The sequence below is a fragment of the Capsicum annuum genome, chromosome 11, assembly GCF_002878395.1.
Source record: "Capsicum annuum cultivar UCD-10X-F1 chromosome 11, UCD10Xv1.1, whole genome shotgun sequence".
In the NCBI taxonomy this organism is placed as follows: domain Eukaryota; kingdom Viridiplantae; phylum Streptophyta; class Magnoliopsida; order Solanales; family Solanaceae; genus Capsicum; species Capsicum annuum.
This window is the reverse complement of record NC_061121.1, coordinates 219,700,084-219,716,590: the sequence shown is the minus strand read 5'-3', so window position 1 is coordinate 219,716,590 and position 16,507 is coordinate 219,700,084. Positions and strand designations below refer to the sequence as shown.

Here is a 16,507-nt window from a genome sequence, read left to right as displayed (position 1 = left end):
AAGCCTACTAAGGCATAGAAAGAATAAGGCAAGGATTGTAACTTCCATTTTGTCATCCAAAAGGGTTTGGGTATCTAGCTCTCATGTCAACTTTTGACTCCCAAGTTGCTTCTTTAATTTTCTGATTTCTCCACAACACTTTAATTAAGGCTATCTCTTTGTTGCTTAATCTTCTAACTTGGCGATCCAAAATTTCTATAGGCTCTTCTTCTTAGGATAAGGAGTCTGTCACTTTGATTTCTTCGACAGGAAACACTAAAGAATGGTCTCCAATGCACTTCTTCAACCTAGATAAATGAAATACCGGATGAACAGAACCCAAACTGGCAAGCAATTCTTACTCATATGCAACACCACCTATCCTTCTCAAATCTAGTATGGCCCTACATAGCGAGGACTCAGCTTACCCTTCGTCCCAAATTGCATAACTCCCTTCATGGGAGAAACCTTGAGAAATACCCAATCTCCAACCTCAAACTCTAGATCTCTTCTTCTAACATCCGCAAAGGATTTCTAAAAACTCTGAGCTATCTTAAGTCATTCTCTAATGACTTTCACATCCTCCATTGCCTGATGAACAAGATCAGGCCTAAACATCTGCGTCTCACCCACTTTATAGAACCCTATTGGTGACCTACATCTTCTCCCATACAATGTCTCAAATGGTGCCATCTTAATACTAGAATGGAAACTATTATTATACGTGAAATCTATCATGGGCGGGTGTTCCACCCAACTACCTTTAAAATTAATAACACAGGCCCTCAATATGTCCTCAAGGGTCTGAATGGTATGCTCTGCCTGCCCATCAGTCTAAGGGTGAAAAGCAGTGCTTAGGTTCACTTGGGTACCTAAACCTCTCTAAAAAGATCTCTAAAACTGAGAAGAAAATTATGTGCCTCAATTGGATATAATGGACACAGGTTCCCTATGCAAATGAACTATTTCTGCAATGAATAGCTTGGCCTATTCCTCTCCCGAATAATTAGTCCTGACAGGTAGAAAGTGAGCTGACTTGGTCAGCCTATCTATAATCACCCAAATTGAATCATACTGGTTTTAGGACCTCAGAAGTCCTATAATGAAATCCATATTAATCATCTCCTACTTTCACAAAGTCAAAGCTATCTCTTAAGAAGAACCACCTGGCCTCATATGTTCCACTTTAACTTGTTGACAATTCAAACACTTGGCAACATAGTTAGCCACATCACGCTTCATATTATTCCACCAATAAAGGGTTTTCAAATCATGATACATCTTAGTAGAGCCTGGGCAAACAACATACCTCAAAGTGTGAGCTTTGGAAGGATTCTCTTCCGCAAACCATGGTACACATAATCTACCTTGATACCTCAAAATACCATCACCACCGATTTTGAAGAACATCATCTTCTGTTGACCCACATCTTTCTTGATTTGCATCAAGATGGGATCTTCAACCTGCTTCTCTTTAACTTCTACACAAAGGGAAGATTTAGCTATATCATGAACAACTATTCCCCCATCTTCAAAATCCAAGAGTCGCACTCCTAGAAAGGAATAGTCAATTGGGTGAAGATGACCTTGAATCTCTTGAATGTTTAGGAAACCCGAAATGTGACTGTTCTTGTAATAATGTTTTTGTGTGTGATCCCTTTTCTACCCAAGGTGATTTATATCTATATGGGGATTACTCTCTTGAAAGAGAAAGTGGTGCATGGTTAGAAATTCCATCTACTTCTTTTTTATGTGTTTCCTATGTTAAGCATACTAGTGTTGATGGACTTGAAACTTGTGAGTACATGCATACGGAGACCATAGTTAAATTTGGCTTGTGTGATACTTTTCTCTACCACCTTTGTGCTCATGATATTTCCACTAGTGGTCTAGATAGTGTGCCTAATTTTGAGGACAACGCCTTAGGGGAAAGTGAGAGTGGTCAAAACTTAGATCCTTAGTTATTTTTACCATTTGATTCCAGTGCCATCTTAGAGCATGGTAGGATTAGTTCCAACCTATATTCTTTATTTCTTGGTGTTCATCCTAGTCACTTCCTTTGTGCCATTTGTACTAAGCTTTTTATGTTCAAAACAAAAGACCCTTGGATATACTTCAAGTTTGTCCCATCTCGACATGACATGTTGATGTATTTATTTTGCTAACCCTAACCCTCATTCCATGAGGATGTGTTCTTGTTTATCTCTTCTTTGATGTTGCAAAGTTTGGATTCGAGGTCGAATCCTTTTCAATAAGGTGAGAATGATACAAGCACGGTCACGGTGATGGAGGTGTAAGAGTGTGTCAAGATTCCATCCGAGCTAAGACATTGTTGAAGTGTGAAAGGAGGGGTTAGAAGGGTACCAAAATAGTCCACACCATACACTTGATGGTCGCCCCACTCTTTGAGGGGTCTTTTGGTCATTTTACACTTTATTTTGTAATACACTATATGTAGAACCTTGTAAGGTTTCATTAGTTAGGTTATTCATGATGTTGTAAGTCATAAGACACAAATAAACACAAGTCCTCACCCTTTGGAGGCAAAAAATTGAAACTAGGTTTCAACTTGCGTGTGGAATTACTCGTGTTGGATTCATGGCTTGGAACGTTGGGTGCTTGAAGGATTGAGGTCCCTCTTGTGTCCACGAAGAGTGTAGGTGTTCATATTATGTGTTTTAATGGTCTTGGTATATATATATATACCTTGGTTCTTAGTGTATGTAATATTTTATGTCACACTATCTATCCATTTCTTTGTTGTAATCTTGTAGCCGTTTTGAGTTTTGTCTCTCTTGTAATCCGTGGGTTGTTGTTACTACATTATTGTTTTTCATCTTGTTCTTCATATTGTGTTTCTAATCTTAGTTTGGGTTGGCTTTTTTGGTGTCCTTTACAACCTCATTACTTGTATTCTTGTTGCAGTTAGTGAATCCAAGTGTGGTCTCCAAAGTGGTCCTCGGCTCCTTGAGATCTGTGTACTGTTTTGGGGTGTGTTCTTGATACTTCCTTTTCTTTATTGTATCAATGATACAAGGTCCACTTCTAGACCATAAACTGAATGAGTCAACACATTAATAAATTCCCTTCTGAAAGATGGATGGCACACCATCTCTGTCATACCCTAAATGTTCTACTAATATGATGAGACATGGGACTATACTGCAAAACATTAAATATGAGGGGTCAATAATCGAAAGTACTGGTATGTAGAACAATTTAATAATAACACATACTTCATGTAAAATAAGTGAGAGCATTACGAAAATAAATTATCATAATATATATATATATATATATATATAGAGAGAGAGAGAGAGAGAGAAACACATGGGCATAATCAGTGAGCTTCAAAACATTCTCGTAAGTCATGACTCAACTCTTTGTTTTACTTCTGAACTAGATGGTACACCCTACATTTCTTATTATCCCATGGGCTATATGGAATCCTTCCTTGACTTAGCATCCAATCCCCCATCCAAGTTTTTCACTAGGATTAAAGTACGTAATAAACACTAAGTATGCCTCCTTGCACGACATACCTTCTTATAATAAAAGGATATGCCTTCTTGCATGGATATGCCTCCTTGCACGACATACCTTTTCACAAAAAGGAATATGCCTCCATGCATGAATACCCTTTTCATAAAAGAAAACCTGCATCGGCAAAATATGGTTTTAGGCTATGAGTTATCTGAACTCGTGCCTTATTCAGGTAGCCAAATAACTCTTTTTAAGCCCAATTTTAGTCATTTAACACCATGCTTCATGCTTATAGAAACTTCACTTACGAGTTCTATTCGGGGCACATCATAACAAGGTATGTGCCATGCCCAGACTTGCGAGTCATAAATATCTTATCATACCACATCCATAGCCCTTTTTATTAAAAAATACATTAATGACCACCAAAAAGGAAGGATTTATCAAATCACATGAGAGTTCTTATTTCAAAAGCATATGAAAACTTATGCAAAACACTCTTCTTTCAAGACTTTAACATAGGGTGATCATCTCTTTCATCAATCAAATGCAATTCTTTTATATAACACAAAGAGTATTTATAAAATTAGAAATCACCCTCTAATTCTATCATAAATGATGCAAATCCATAATTGAAAGTGAAACATTTAAAATCAAGCTTTTAACCATTCGTATAAACAACCGCAACACATTAAGACAACGAATTTCATAACTAGAGAGGAAATTTTGTAAATCATGTTTTCATATAACTTCTCAAACCCATAACATCCATACATATGAACATAATTATAGATTAGGGAAAACCCTCTTAGTTTAAAGAAGATTTCATCGGGTTCCGAATGCATGCTCTCAAAACAATCTTAAATCTCATAATAATACATATATAGTTTAAATCTCGTAAAAACTTTAAAAATTTCTCCCATGAAATTTAGGATTGTCCCACATACCTTTTGACGGATAAAATCGAAGAGAATATAAAGAAATTGGACCCCTGAAGCTTGAATTCTTCTAACCCAAGGTAGTTTCTCCTCTCTTTCTTATGGAGAGATGATTAAGGATTTTGGAGAGGTGATATACCAATTTTTTGTCGTGTAAATGGATGAAATTAGGTTAATATAGAGTGTAGGGGTCATTTATAAATGAAAGGACTTCAATACCCCACCTCCCAAGTCAACAAATGCAAAAATTGATGAGTTTAAACCATCGGCACGTTGGGAGGGTAATCTCCGCCATGAGCTCTGCGTCGTGCCTCTATTACTGACCCTTACTGCCTCCTCATTAAAATGCCTATAACTTTTCACTCGGATATCAGATGGAGGCGAGATCGGATGTGTTGGAAAGAGAACACATTTATCTATAATTTGATGCATCTTGAACCTCAGGATTCCATATATTCCAAAAGTTATACACGTTAAAGTTGACCCTGGTAGAATCGAATTCCAAAAATTTAGTCGATAAGAAAGTTCTTAGCTCCACTTCACTCTAAGTGTTTACTACGAACATTCTTCTCCTTAAAGGCACTTTTCAATCTAGGTTAATGATCATGAAACTTACTATTATATAGAAAATAATTGGGTTCAAGTTTATACACATAGATGCAATAGTTTGAATTCTAGCCCGAAAATGTGGGATGTTATATAAAGCCTATGTTATAATCTATCTAGAGAAAATAGAGAACTCAAAAAAAAAAAGTTTTAGCTTCTTGCTTTCTTTCCTGTAGTTTTTTGTAGCAATTTACAGCTGCATTGTTACTACTGTTTCAGCTTGTAGCCTTTTTTAGTTCTTATTTCCTTTTGTTTTTTAAACCACATATGTCATCTAAAGAAAGCAATATATGGACTCAAGCAAGCCCCTCGAGCATGGTACAATAAACTTAAGACATTCCTTCTTTATTCGGAATTTGTCAAGTCAAAATTTGATACATCACTCTTCATTCGCAAAGTGTCGAACAACATTTTGTATGCACTGGTTGAGGTGGATGATATCATCATCAGAGGGAACCACAACTAAGAGGTAAATTAGGTTATTGCTTTTCATGATGGGCGTTTTTCAATTAAGGAACTTGGGAATCTAAACTTCTATCTTGGAGTTGAGGTGCTCCAAACTGCCAAAAGAATCACTTCATCACAGTCCAACTACATCAATGAAATCCTCTCTTACAAAAACATGAAGGATTGCAGTTCAGCAAAAACCCCAATGAGTGCCACTGAAGTGCCTCAACTACATGATAGAGTGGAACCAACTAATGCTACTCACTGCAGGAGAGTTCTTGGAAAACTACATTACTTGTCTTTTACTCATCCAGACATTAGCTTTTTCCATAAATAAATTGTCTCAATTTATGCACTCTCCATCTAAAATGCACTACAAAGCACTCAAACGAATATGCGGGTAACTCCAAGGAAGGCTTCAGTTTGTTCTCCACATTCAAAGAGGTAATAATTTTAAGCTACACATGTACTCTAATGTGGATGGGCTGGAGATGTGACTGATCGAGCTTCCACTACTGGTCACATATTGTTTTTGGGCCAAAATCATGTGAATTGGTCTTCCAGGAAACAAAGAACAATTGCTCGCTCATCAACTGAAGCAAAATATCGTGCCATTGCAAGTGCACTGGCTGAAATAAACTGGGTGACAAATCTTCTAAAGAAACTAAATATTTCACTACCAAACATCAACCATTTATTGAGACAATGTTGGTGCAACTTATTTGTGAGTAAATCCAGTTTTTCGTAGCCGCATGAAGCACATTGTTGTAGACTTTCACTTTGTTCACAAACAAGTCAAGCAGAATCAAGTTCACATTGTTCATATTCAAGTTGAAGATCAACATGTGGATACTCTTACTAAACCTCTACCAAAGCCAACTTTTGATAAACACCTATTCGAACCAGGCATTTCTACACATGGCATATCTTGAGGGACGTGTATTGATGCATAACCCCAACTCCTTTTAATTGTGCATATTCAGTGATGTGGTAGTATTACTGCACGTCCTTTAATTGTGTAGATATTGTGTTACTATTTAGTTACCTACAACTCAAAGGATTAGGATTACACATTTGTTATTTAGAGTCCACTAGGAATTAATATGAGAGTTATTGTTAATCTTCTCTTGTATTTAGAGTGCCTCTGCACATTGTAAATAAATGGAAGCTTTCATACCCTACTCAATCTTATAGCACCCAAGGGTGTGCCTTTGTGGTTCATTGAAGTTGGGTTGAGCACCAAATTTCCAATAGAGACAAACACTAGATGATTCTTCCCATTTTTTCTAGCCTTAGTGGACAAAGTTACCTAGTGCCTATTTCTTGTGGGAGGTAGCAGGTATCCCATGGAATTAGTCGAGGTGCCCGCAAGTTGGCTCCCGTGGAATTAGTAAATGTGCGCTCAAGATGGTCTGGACAAACCAAGGTTATTAAGAAAAAAAAAAGATCTTTAAATGCTAATTATTTTTGTAAAAGCTGATTAGATATTATTGTTAATTATTTGAATATTTCCCTTTAAATGCCGACAACTTTTTAGTATGATGATATTTGATTAGGTACATAATTTAAGATATCATTTTAACTATCTAATAGAGTGAACTAATTTTCAATGCCCCTCTAATGTTGTTTAGGTATAAATACAATTCTAGTATTTTAAATCAAATAATTCCTCACTAATGTTAAGCAATTTTAATAGCACTCACAATATCAAATACTAAAAATTACATATTTTTAAAATTCTTGCAAAAGCTAATGTGTGTTTGATTTTGAAATATAAGAGTTTTATCCAACTAAACAAACTGAAAGAGATTGATCCTAGATATCTGAATTGGCGGTAGTGTTATTCTAGTCTCGCCTCACTGATAAGAAGCAAAATTGATTTTCACAGTAGGCAGAAAATAAGATTCAAAACTACTAAAGCATGCTTTTTATTGATGAACAGGACTTTAAAGACATGTTTGCACACCAAATTACAGAAAGGAGTTCTATGTACATAACCTACTGACAAAGTTTGTTATTCCACGCACTATATTCACAAATAGAGACATCTCTACTAGGACACGACGAACAATCCACAGTCCACTAATAGATGCTGCAAATGAACCAGCTAGACAAGGAACGCGTAATGGCATGAGAGTTCGTGAAGTAATAGGGCCCAGCTGCACTGGCTCATCCACAACAAAGCAGTAGTTGCTCTAGTGAAACCAGGGACAGATTATCATTTACCACAATAAACGACAGATTCTTATTTGCCAGGACCAAATATGTGATCTGGGAATAGGTCTTCCAAATCAAATAACTTGTCATCCATGCTACTAGGATTCCAACAGGGATAAGTTCTACCACTACTGCTGCCAGTAATGGATGGTAATTGCATGGAATCGACAGAAAAACCTCCAACAAGAGCTCCCATGGTGCTTGCAAAAACATCCTTGTAGCCATTGCTTGAAGATTTACAACCATGGACTCCAATATGATCAGCAGTTGGTATTCGCGAACTTGCAGTGTTAACGGTAGTACCTACTTGACAGGATCCAATCAACAGCTTGCCCATTAGCTCTTCCGGATCATACCTAACATTATTGACAGGAGGAATGTGCATTCCAGAGCCACCAGCATCCGATGGTTGCAAGCTAAGTGATGGAGATGTCCTAGTGTCAACTCCACAACACACTCCATAACTGCCCTCTGCCGGTACGGCGATTTGGCCTTCTATACTTCATAGGAACTCAACCACGACGGCAAATGAACTATTCAACTCACTACCAACCGCAGCACCAAGCCGGAATTTCTCGGGGTCAACAGCTGATGGCCCTTCAATAGCATCAGTCGTGCAGTTTTTAACTGGCCCTGGTAAAGGTAGCATCTCTGTGTAGAAAGCTTCAGTGATTGGCCACTGTAATTATCCTCCACAAGGTCCTTTCAACTTATCAGATTTTTGTCCTTGTGAAGGTTCAGTAATATCAGCAGCACTAGTGACATCATGAATGCTTCTCTTCTTGGCGTTGTTAATGTCGTTGAATTGAGTGTAGAACTTCTGGGCATGGCTTGCCACCTGTATTGGTGTTCTAGATAACACAATGTTCCTTGATATAGACCGCCAATCACTCTTTCCTTATATCGCCAACACCTGGAGAAACAACCTACGAAAGGATAGAAGATTAAAGAAGTTACTAGCCTTGGAATATAATTCGTGCAAGACAATATCTGCTTAAAACTAATGCATTTTCTCAATCCTCCCATTATTACACATCTTTGAAATTCTATTCATGGTCGCTATGATAATATAGACATTATTACTTCCATATGTATACAATGAACACATATAATAAGTTTGAATTAACAAGTTAAGTTTTAGTTCAGCAGGCATTTATCACTACTATTACTGACCACCTGCACCCACCCAAGTGTTTCCAGCACGAGTTAGATTGAAGCCTTTAAATCTCCGGTGTCTACAGTACCCTCTTCATATATAACAACTATACCGATGACACAAGGGCTTACATTACTGAACTGATTTCAAGCTGTACACTCGTCTTGAGAAAAAGTAACCCAAAGAAAATTGAAGAAATTACTACACAAATATTCAGATACCAAATTTTCTGAGTGACATTCTTTCAAAATTTTCACACCAGATCAACTGAGACTCAGCTATACATCTACAAATACTATACAAATAGAAAGATTTTAGTTATGATTAAACAGTAACATAGCTTCTGTCAATTTCTTTGGTCCAAATTGACAGGCTTGTTGTCAATCTCAAAAATAACAGAAAAAAGAAGCATTTGGTTGCTTCGTCAAAAGGACTTCTTAAAGAAGCAACTTTTAAATCCTTACTGTAAACAAGAAAACTTATTCAACTATCAAGAAACACAAGATTGAAGAGGTCAACTAATCATCAATTTAGTCAAATGTTTCAAACCAAACAAACAGTAATTACAAAATGTACAGTAAAAGCCTCACCTGTGCTCCTTTGCAGTCCAAGGAATCCCTTTTCCCATTTGGTAGAACTTTGCATTCTTCGATATTAGGTGGCAGAATTATATCAGAATCATCGTTAATATCTTCAACTAATACAAGATAATGTTCAATAACTTGTTTAAGAGATTTCCCAGGAATCGCAGCAGCAATCTTCAGAATTTAATTTCCATCTCCAGAATAAGCATTTTCAAATGCTTTGTCTTCCGCCTTAGTCATATTGTTGGATCTTCAGTGAGAGGTCTTGACACAAAAAGGAAAGTACCTGAAGAGTTGTCCCAAATTGGACAACTTCCACACATGATAAAGGCCATCATATATTAATATATATATTTGGTGCATCTATGATTTTCTGTAGTCCTTGACACTTGGTTAACCGAAACAATGGCAGCAAGACTCCTACTCTTTTAATCAGCTATTGATTTAACTACAGTCTAGTCTACCTCCATGAGGCAGGGTAAGGTCTGGGTAAACTCTAGCCTCCAAAATTATTGTTGGTTTTAACTACAGTAGTGAGCAACTGTTAGGGGGAACAGGTAGGTGGCACACTAAGCTTTTGCATCTAGACTAGATATTAAGGTGCACATCAACGTGAAGGAAAGCAACCAACAACAACATACCCCGTACTCAAACCTTACCACTACCTCAGGGAAGTAGGGAGGTTGTTTCCGGAAGACCCTTGGCTCAAGTGTAGAAAATCTAGGTATAAAGAAGAGGAAAACAGTGAAGAAAATATACAACTAATCAGCCATACACAAAAATAATAACGATCAATAATCAACCACAAATTAGTTCGATAATTGAAATACAATAAACAACAACAATGACAGATATCTACGGCTAAACCCTATGCTACCATACTACAGTGCACGACAACACTCCTACCCGACTAACATCTACTCAAATAACCTCATTTCTGATTCTACCACACCTAGTATGCCCACGGATCCATCTCAACATCCTTATCTCTGCGACATGCATCTTTGGAGTTTTTGATTGGGAAACACTCTGTCTCATATAGCAACGTCGGTCTAACCACCACTCTATAAAACTTACCTTTAAGTTTTGGTGGTATCTTTCTATCATACGAGACTCCGGAGGCAAGCCTCCACTTCATCTACGCCGCAACAATACAATGAGTGACACCATCTATGACCCCATAACCCTAGATAATAGAGCCAAGATGTTTGAAAGCAGCCAAAGTTCACATATAAATAAGACTTTGACACGGTCACTGGCTAACTAAGCAAGATTAATACAGTAAAAAATGACTTTGTGGAGAAAAGTTACTCTGGCGTCTTTTGTTCCTTTATTTAGTCACTTAATCTTTGTTTTTAAAAGTTTTCCACCTTTTACAGAAAAAGCAACAATAAAAGTCCGATTAATGAACTAGCTCTAGGAAGATAAAGAAATACAAAAAGGGATACTTCATGATGATCAAAATAATAAGAATTTGATCAAATATTTCTGTATTAGGAATAGCATCTGCAAGTCCCTACTATATCAGGTTCAAAAAGAGTACTCCCTCCGTTTAAAAAAGAAGGACCGTTTGACTTGACACGAAGTTTAAGAAAGTAAAGAACACTTGTGGTCCTAAATTAAAGTTGTGTTAAATGTACCAAAATGCGCTTCAATCTTGTGGTCTTAATCATGTCACGTGTAAAGTTGAAATTAAAGTATTATAAAAAGGAAAGGGTCATTCATTTTGAAACGGACTAAAAAGAAAAATAGGTTATTCTTTTTGAAATGGAGGGATTATTAATTAAGAGATCCCATCCCCTCATTTTAAACTAATTTTATTAGAACGAAGATTACATTAAAAGATACGACATTCCTTATCAAAAAGATAAATTATAAGGCACAACCACAAAAAATTGCGCTTAAGCTGAATTACAAATATAACAGTGAACCATATCTCTCCATATGTGTTAGAAACCAATCAAGAGAAAATCTGAAATAGATTTATAGCCCACATAGAGGATTCCACAATGGCATACACACGCTCGCTGCTATCACGCAGACTATACAGTTAAAAAACATTAGAAGATATGTATCTATAATAAATTTGCACCCATTGTCACAAATAGTTATGACTTAACATTCTCTTACGCTATTGAGAGAGGTCATAAGACAAGACAAGACAACATCTAACGCCGGTATCAGTAATGTTACACTTAATGAATGTAAACACTCTCTTAAAATTTGGTCAACAATGTCTCACAATTGAAAATGTCCTAGTCGATGTCATCGCATGGAATTCTTTCGAAAAATATGCATACTAGATCATTTTATCAACCCTAACAGTTTAGAGAGAAAGGAAGGATATTTGTAACACTTTTTTGACACAGCTCTGTCGCTTTAAACAAATTTTACTTATTTTATCCGCCCAAATTTTTCCAAAAGGGGTAGACTATTAATTACATTAATATGAGGTAGCCATTTAATCTTATCTCCGCGCTGCTCTACTACTAATTCCCATTATCCTATTTGTCTCCTCCTCCTTCTGTTGGGGATCGGGCAGGTGTTTAAATGGCTACGTTTGATATGTCAAATTGCTAGTGCATATTGTTCAAGTGGATGAACCAGTTGATGACTCACTAGTTAAATGTGGAAATAAGAATGTTGAGAAGGATGTGCAAGCTTACTAGGAGAGAGATTTGGGAAAAGGTGGGAGTGGCCTCTATGGTGGACAACATGAGCAAAGCGAAGCTGGGATGGTTCGGGCATGTGAAAAGAAGATGCCCTGATGCCCAATGAGAAGGTGTGTAAGGTTGGATATTGGGATTTTTTGGAGAGGTAGATGTAGGCCAAATAGCTGGCACTGGGGAGAGGCGATAAGACAGATCCTGGAACTCCTGCAGCTTACAGAGAACATGACCCTAAATAAGAGGTTATGGAGGCAGTGGAATGTTTTCTAGTTTCTCCTACCAGTTGTGCTATTACTACTCTTCTTTTTATCTCTACGGTTTTATTACCTGTCGTTGTTTCTTTTTTCTTCGGTTATCATACTATTTATTGTTATGTTCTTTTATTTCTTATTTTCAACATGGCTTCTTCACTATTGTGTTTCCTTTTCAAACCTACTATAAATTGTTTTACTTGAGCCGAGGGCCTCTCGGTAACAACCTCTCTGCCTTCACAAGGTAAGGGGTAAGGGGTAAGGTCTACATGCACACCACCCTCCCGAGACCTACTTGTGGTGAGATTACACAGTGAATGTTGTTGTTGTTGTTAAGTCTATTAGCTTGTCCTTCCCCGAAATCCTACTTATAACATATAAATACACTATAACAGCTAAGGTTTGAAAAGAGAAAAGAGCTTTGCATCTTAGTAGAGGATACATAACTGCGAAAACAAGGGAGTTCATCCATTTTGTGCGGATTTCCAAAGACCGATAACTCAAGTCATGATCAATGCACATCTGCTTCCGCAAGGAGGAAACTCTAAACCTCCTAAACTAGCATTTATATTGAAATGCTACGATTAAGAATCCCTAACACCAAGAAACCTGATAGATATATACCATCATAGAGATGTCACACTAGGATCTTTCAAGTGAAAATTTTTCCCGACTCACAAAACATCAACTTGTTTCAAGTGAAATGCATGTCTACGCATCACTTCAACTTCCCAGTACCGTTTCTCAAGTTATTGTCATCAATTTAAGCTGGTCTTTGTCATATATGGAAGTTATCCAATTTGGGAAAACTCTTCAGAAACTTTCCCTTTCGTGTCAAACCTTTCCTTGTCTATCCAACAAAGTGAGCCCTGACCGAACATGCAATCACTCCACCTGGACTAAGGAGGAAGACAAAGCATTTGTCAATACTTTGGTGCTTTATTCTGGAGATAACTATCAACTTCTGAAGATCACTGCCGCTGTTCCTGGAATATCTATGCAACAAAAATGAATTACTTGATGATATTAACAATTTCAAGTCTGGCATAGTTCCGCTACCTAAATATCGGAGAATGCAAAGTTCTACAGTTGAACAGTGAAAAGGGATTCCCTGGTCTGCAAAGGAGCACGGGTGATGCTTTTCCTGTATATTTTGTAATTAACATGTAATTCCATGACAGATTATATTTCAAGGCTAGTAAATTCTTTAATCTTTTTTCTTTCTTAGGTTGTTTCTCCAGGGGTTGGCGAATTATGGAAGGGGTGATGGGCGGGTTATATCGAGAAACTTTGTTATCTAGAACACCAACACAGGTGGCAAGACATGCCCAGAAGTTCTACACTCGATTAAATGACAATAACAATGAGAGAAGAAGCATACATGATGTCAATAGTGCTGCTGATATTACTGAACCTTCACAAGGACAAATCTGACGAGTTGAAAGGAACATGTGGAGGACAATTACACTGGCCAATCACCGACTATGTGACTGAAGCTTTCGACACAGGGATGCTACCTTTACCAGAGCCAGTGACAAACTGCACGGCTGATGCTATTAAAGGACCATCAGTTGTTAACCCTGAGATATTCCCGGTTGGTGCTGCTGTTGGTAGTGAGTTCAATAGTACATTTCCTGGCAAGGTTGAGTTCCTGTAAAGTATAGAAGACCAACTCGTTGTACCAGCAGAGGGCACCTTTGGAGTGTGCCATGGGGTTGACACTAGGACATCTCCATCGCATAGCTTGCAACCATCAGTTGTTGGTGGCTCCGGAACAAACTCTAGTAGATTACCCTTCATGTCCTCGATAGGCTGAAACTAACTTCTAGAGTTTGTTCGTTAAATTATTTTTTCCACTAGCATAAACAATTTTGAAACCCCATTTCATCAGAATTCAAGAATGACATACCAAAAAAAAATTAAATAATGGATCACTCAAAATTCAGAAAACACATGAGACAAAGAAAACATAGTAGTAACCTTCATGATAGGTGATATTATTATTATTATATAGGACATAGGAATATTTTGGAAGATAATTTCATCTTCCATTTTGGTTTCTTTGACTGTGAATTGCACATTTTTGTTTTCAAGTTTTGATGTTTTTGAGGAGAGTAAATTGAAGGAGGACAATGGTGTTGGATGGAAAAAGGTGATGCATAGAGCGTTTCACCAAAAAATTAACATTTCCCATAATTTCTGGCTTTTTGAATGCAAATATCATGTGAATGAGTGCTTTTTTACTCTAATGAGTTTTATGTTGTCTTCTTCGTTGCTTCACAAAGTTAGTTGAATTGGTATGAAGCCTAATTAGTCATTAAGGGGTCTTTCGGTACACCGGATAAGAAAGCTAGTCTCGGGACTATTTTATCTCAGAATTTGAACTAAAATAACGGGATTATTATCCTATATAGAGAGTGGTATAAAATAGTCTCGTAGTGGAATTACTATCTCATGTGGAGGATTCATTTAAAATAGTTTCATGAGATATCCCTACTTATCCAATTCATTGTTCCAAACTATTTCAATCAGTTAATCAATCTGAATAGATTTGAATGATCAAAATCATTAATAAGGTCTTAATATCACTTTAGAGATATATATAAAAATAATAGTTCACCAATTCTATCGTTCACCGCTACCAACGTCATTCACTATCATCAACTTCAGCACTCACTATCAACATCATCACTAATGAGTTTATGTTGTCCTCTTCCTTGCTTAACAAAGTGTTATTATCACTAATTAGTCATTAAGGGGTGTTTGGTACCTGGAATTACTATTTCACGTGCAGAGTAGTGTAAAATAATCTCATGAAATATTCTCACTTATTCAATCTATTATACTAAACGATCCCTAAGTTCTTTTGTTATTTACATCTAAATCTTAATCATTCCGATCTTCATTAAGTTCATTGTTTTATTTTCTTTTTAAATAGTTCAACTATTTAATTAATTTGAAGAGATGTAATAAGGCCTTAATATAATGTCTAATTTCAGATTTATATAAAAATAGTAGTTCACCAATTCCATCGGCCACCGCTACCAATATCATTCACTATTATCAACTTCAGCACCCGCAATCAACATCCTAAATCACTACATTATACATCATCCACCACCATATAATATTTGAATAAAGCATACTTATGTTAGTTGATATTTTTTTATTAGATATATTAATTTTTTGTTGATACATTAGTATTAGATTAGCTGAATATTATATTAACTTTTAAATGAAGATAAATTTATGTCACGATCCGAGACTATACCACTAGTTGTAACACAGTACTCAGAGTCAAAAGTGACCCCAAGTTAATTCATGGCATGACAAAACACTAAGAATACTGAAGCAAATAATGAGATACTGAGTAGAAACTAAACTGAAATGAAATGAGTATAATAAAAGCAAAATCAATACTGCGTATCAAAATTGAAACTGCCTGACATAATCAACATGCTGAAAATATAACTATATATTTGAAAGCCTCTAAATCATGTGAGTTGTTGGGACAAGCCTTCAACTATTTGAAACTGGAATATTACTGAAAAGAATGTTGATAATTTACCCTCGAATGATAAGGACTTACCAAATACTGTTGCTAATATGGTGCAGAATCATACTAAGAGCGATCTAGGTGCTTAGCGCAGAACCCATATTATAAGACAATATAATGCAAAGAAAGTATGCAGTTAGTATGTAACACCCCGTAGCATTCTCGTCTTGATACCACACTTAGTAGCATGCATGGGTAACTTGCAACCTAAAAATTTCTGTAAGTGTTTAAAAAAGGACTTAGTCATATTTTGATCCCTTAACTTCAATAATTTTCAAATTAACCTTTCCGACCCCGAGACATAGATTTTTTAGTTGATTCATGTTCAGGGGTGTAAATGGGATGTCTCGAGGGAGTTTCGAATTTTTTGAACAAGGTTTGAGATGTGTTTGGATTCCCAAACCAGTAGGCCACCGCAATTGCACCGTGTCGCAGTGCCTATAACGGTAAGCCACTTGGCGCGTCATGGCAGGGCCTCAAATCGGGTTTCTGTTGAAAGTTCTAAAAATTGAGGGCAGTCTCATCTTTTTTCTATAGCGCCAAGTCGTGAAAATAGAATATTAAAACATTTATAGAGCATTATAGGATCAAAAGTGATCAATTTTTCTCAAAAACAAAACC

The 16,507-nt window shown here is 36.7% G+C and overlaps 1 long non-coding RNA gene across 1 annotated transcript; it reads right to left on the bottom strand.

Annotated features, from left to right (window-relative positions):
- Window positions 1-7,365: 7,365 nt before the first annotated feature.
- LOC124888564 lies at window positions 7,366-14,842 on the bottom strand. The gene is made up of 3 exons (XR_007047027.1): window positions 13,712-14,842; window positions 9,417-9,722; window positions 7,366-8,596 (listed from the first exon to the last, which is right to left on the bottom strand). It is a non-coding gene; the product is annotated as an uncharacterized LOC124888564 (long non-coding RNA).
- Window positions 14,843-16,507: the final 1,665 nt, after the last annotated feature.